Source organism: Eupeodes corollae, unplaced genomic scaffold, assembly GCF_945859685.1.
Source record: "Eupeodes corollae unplaced genomic scaffold, idEupCoro1.1 scaffold_1141, whole genome shotgun sequence".
NCBI classification, from domain to species: domain Eukaryota; kingdom Metazoa; phylum Arthropoda; class Insecta; order Diptera; family Syrphidae; genus Eupeodes; species Eupeodes corollae.
Window position 1 is genome coordinate 12,501 of NW_026605333.1, and position 4,686 is coordinate 17,186.

At 31.3% G+C, this 4,686-nt stretch overlaps 3 non-coding genes across 3 annotated transcripts in view; all 3 read right to left on the reverse strand.

The window, feature by feature from the left end:
* Positions 1-196, reverse strand: part of LOC129953490 (large subunit ribosomal RNA) — a 4,028-nt gene extending 3,832 nt beyond the window's left edge. Inside the window, exon 1 of the ribosomal RNA XR_008782549.1 lies at positions 1-196. This exon is cut by the window's left edge and continues 3,832 nt beyond it. This is a non-coding gene — a ribosomal RNA (large subunit ribosomal RNA).
* A 286-nt stretch (positions 197-482) lies between these two features.
* Positions 483-661, reverse strand: LOC129953487 (5.8S ribosomal RNA). Its single transcript, XR_008782546.1, has one exon. It is a non-coding gene; the product is annotated as a 5.8S ribosomal RNA (ribosomal RNA).
* Positions 662-1,163: 502 nt separating this feature from the next.
* On the reverse strand, positions 1,164-3,150 carry LOC129953489 (small subunit ribosomal RNA). The gene has a single exon (XR_008782548.1). It is a non-coding gene; the product is annotated as a small subunit ribosomal RNA (ribosomal RNA).
* Between the last annotated feature and the right edge of the window lie 1,536 nt (positions 3,151-4,686).

Sequence of the window (4,686 nt, forward strand, 5' to 3'; positions counted from 1 at the left end):
TTAAATCGTTAATTTCTCATACTAGATTATAGATGTTCCATACACTGCATCCCATATTTGTCATAAAAACAAAATGGCTTAGTGCTGAACTGATTTCTTTTCGCTCGCCGCTACTAAGAAAATCCTTGTTAGTTTCTTTTCCTTCCCTCATTAATATGCTTAAATTCAGGGAGTTATCTCATATGAGTTGAGGTTGTTTAACACTTGCAATTATTTTTATTGTATATACTCTATAAAAAATATTTTTTTAGTTTTGAACCTGCTTTCGACCATATTATCAAATAATAGAGGATTGTTTAATTTTTCTCATTGTATATTTTTATATACTATAATCCTCTAAAAAATAGATAATATAAGAATACTTTAGGATTCAAATAATATTTTTTAGGTATACTTTGTAAATTAATATTATGAAGTTTTTACAAACTCCAATAATATAACATATGCTTAATAAATTAAGCAACTTATTTAGCATAGTCTCACAACCCTCAACCATATGTAGTCCAAGCAGCACTTCAAAATTAATTAAAGTACATAACAGCATGGACTGCGATATGCGTTCAAAATGTCGATGTTCATGTGTCCTGCAGTTCACACGATGACGCACAGTTTGCTGCGTTCTTCATCGACCCATGAGCCGAGTGATCCACCGCTTAGAGTAGAATTTTTTTGTTTTATTTTATCAAGTCATTTTTATTAAAGAAATATGATAATATTATTAAAATATTTCTTTTTTATATTAAATGTTTATGTTGCGAATGTCCAATTCAATAAAGAATCGTTTACTTAGAAAATAAGTACAACATGTAAAACATTTTGTATTTCATATTTATGGGACGTAATATATTTTAGAAAAAAAAATAATTTTTTTCTATTGTATAATTCTTCTACATTGTTATTTTATAATTTTTGTTTTAGAAAAAAATAAATTTTTTCTGTTCAAATTTTTTAAAAGAAAAAAAAATCTTTTTATATTTGTATCTTTTATTATTCTTTTTTTTTCTTTTTTCTTATAAATATATTTTTTTTTAATTTTTTTTTAAATTCTTTTAATATAATGTATTTTTATAATACATTTTGTATTTATATTTTTTTTGTTTTATATTTTTTCAATATTTTTTTCTTTCGAAAAAAATAAAGTTTATAATTTGGAAAAATCACGTTAATGATCCTTCCGCAGGTTCACCTACGGAAACCTTGTTACGACTTTTACTTCCTCTAAACCATCAAGTTTGGTCAACTTCTGCGAAACAACCGTAACACGTTAGCGTCACAGTGATCACGTCCGGAGACCTCACTAAATAATTCAATCGGTAGTAGCGACGGGCGGTGTGTACAAAGGGCAGGGACGTAATCAATACGAGTTAATGACTCACACTTACTGGGAATTCCAAGTTCATGTGAACAGTTTCAGTTCACAATCCCAAGCATGAAAGTGGTTCAGCGGTTTACCCGGACCTCTCGGTCTAGGAAATACACGTTGATACTTTCATTGTAGCGCGCGTGCAGCCCAGGACATCTAAGGGCATTCCAGACCTGTTATTGCTCAATCTCATTATTGCTAGACGCAATTTGTCCATTTAAGAAGCTAGTGTCCTTATAATGGGACAAACAAACAGGTACGGCTCCACTAACATAAACACATTCAAACACAATTATATTTTACTACAATCGTGAATAAAGGCTATGAAAGCTTCAACACCATAATCCTGAAAGCATCTATTTAATATATTTGAGTCTCGTTCGTTATCGGAATTAACCAGACAAATCACTCCACGAACTAAGAACGGCCATGCACCACCACCCATAGATTCGAGAAAGAGCTATCAATCTGTCTTACACGCTTATGTTCGGACCTGGTAAGTTTTCCCGTGTTGAGTCAAATTAAGCCGCAGGCTCCACTCCTGGTGGTGCCCTTCCGTCAATTCCTTTAAGTTTCAGCTTTGCAACCATACTTCCCCCGGAGCCCAAAAGCTTTGGTTTCCCGGGAAGCGACTGAGAGAGCCATAGTAGTAGCTACACCCAATTGCTAGCTGGCATCGTTTATGGTTAGAACTAGGGCGGTATCTGATCGCCTTCGAACCTCTAACTTTCGTTCTTGATTAATGAAAACATCTTTGGCAAATGCTTTCGCTTAAGTTAGTCTTACGACGGTCCAAGAATTTCACCTCTCGCGTCGTAATACTAATGCCCCCAAACTGCTTCTATTAATCATTACCTCTTGATCTAAAAACCAATGAAGATAGATCAGAAGTCTTATTTCATTATTCCATGCACAAAATATTCAGGCATTTGGAGCCTGCTTTAAGCACTCTAATTTGTTCAAAGTAATTGTACCGGCCCACAACAGCACTCGGTAAAGAGCACTGAAGCAGGTTTAAATAGGAGGTATATATAATGATCAAGACCATCATATATTAGAACTCCACCGGTAATACGCTTACATACATAAGGTAATGTACAATCCACTATTGTAGTTGTACTACCCGTATGAAGCACAAATTCAACTACGAACGTTTTAACCGCAACAACTTTAATATACGCTATTGGAGCTGGAATTACCGCGGCTGCTGGCACCAGACTTGCCCTCCAATTGGTCCTTGTTAAAGGATTTAAAGTGTACTCATTCCAATTACAGGGCCTCGGATATGAGTCCTGTATTGTTATTTTTCGTCACTACCTCCCCGAACTGGGAGTGGGTAATTTACGCGCCTGCTGCCTTCCTTAGATGTGGTAGCCGTTTCTCAGGCTCCCTCTCCGGAATCGAACCCTGATTCCCCGTTACCCGTAGCAACCATGGTAGTCCTAGATACTACCATCAATAGTTGATAGGGCAGACATTTGAAAGATCTGTCGTCGGTACGAGACCATACGATCGGCAAATTATCTAGAGTTCAACCATTATAACGATTTCCGAAAAAATCGCTTGGTTTTAGCCTAATAAAAGCACACGTTCCATAAGGTCCGTGTTTATATTGCATGTATTAGCTCTAGAATTACCACAGTTATCCAAGTAACTGTTAACGATCTAATGAACCATAACTGATATAATGAGCCTTTTGCGGTTTCACTTTTAATTCGTGTGTACTTAGACATGCATGGCTTAATCTTTGAGACAAGCATATAACTACTGGCAGGATCAACCAGAATAATGTTATTTTTATTTTGTTTATTATTAATTGAAATTTTGAAAAATTTTACATTGAATTTCCTCTAACAAATCTTTCTCTATAATTTTTATCTTATTTAGTACAGAAATGTAGGGAAATGTATATTTCACAGGTTTTTCAATAATAACTTTAATTTTTTTTTTCAAATAAGAGCAAGCTCTTAATTGTTTTTTATTTTATTCAATATTAAAGAATTATATACCTTTTACAAATATATATCAATGATTTTCAAATTTCTAATAATTTCTATTACTTTTTGAAGTAATCTTTATATATTTTTTTATATAATTTTTTTTTTGATTAAGAATTAAGAATTCTTCCGTCAATTCCTTTTTACAAGTATGAACTTGTTTCCAAATTTTCAAAATTTTAACTTAATTCTTTTTCATTTGTGTATAATGATTTTTATAGATAATACATACAAATATATCATCTTTAAATTTTTTTATTTAACGCCATATAGAAATAAAAGAAAAATTTTAAACTTTTTAAATCTTGGCACGTCCTCCGAAGAGAACAACCTGAAGTTAGTTTCACGATAACATACATGTGTACCATGAAGCGAGCCATATACTTTCGTATCATTCTCGTATAGTAACCAAGAACATCTTGGTTCCATATAGTTCTTTTTGAACACGATAGATTGAGGAATACATATGGACGTACAAATATAAAAATCCATGTTCCTCATCGACTTAGAAAAACTTCGTTTCGGTTTTATTTTTAATAGACTTAGAAAAATTTAGTTTGAAAAAATTTGTCTTCGTTTTTATTCATTGTGTGGATTTAGAAATTTTTTTTTAACAAAATTTTTCGTAGATTTTATTAATATCTATTCATTGTGTGGATTAAGAAAAAAATTTGTTGAAAAATATTTGTTTGATATTCTTTAATGGACTTAGAAATTTTTTTGTTGAAAAAAAAATTTTTCTCTTCGCCCTGTCTGTTGCCCAGTCTTCTATATTCCATTTAAACTCATTTTATAATAGTTTTTCTTTATAAAACACTATTGAACAATTTTGCATTGAATTCAGTGATTTTCATATACAAATTTATTTTGTTCTAAAACCTCTAACAAAAGTTGGGGTCCCCTAAAATACCTTCTGAACATAACTGAGTGAAGACTTGGAATGGACAAAATTAAAATAAAATCAGAGGTCCTCATCGACTTAGACTTAAATTTTTGAAACGAATATTTTATTTACTTCTACGTATTAAAAAAAAAATAATTTTTTCAATCATTTTTTGTATGTGAAAAAGACTTAAAATATTTTCAATTGATTTTTGTATGTGAAAAAGACTTGGAGTCTTTTTAATAATTTTTTGTATGTAAAAAGACTTAGTGTTTTTTTTCAATCGATTTTTGTATGTGAAAAAGACTAAGAATTCTTTCAATCAATTTTTGTATGTGAAAAAGACTTAGAATTTTTTCAATCGATTTTTGTATGTGAAAAAGACTTAGAATTTTTTCAATTATTTTTTGTATGTGAAAAAAAACTTAGAATATTTTCGATCA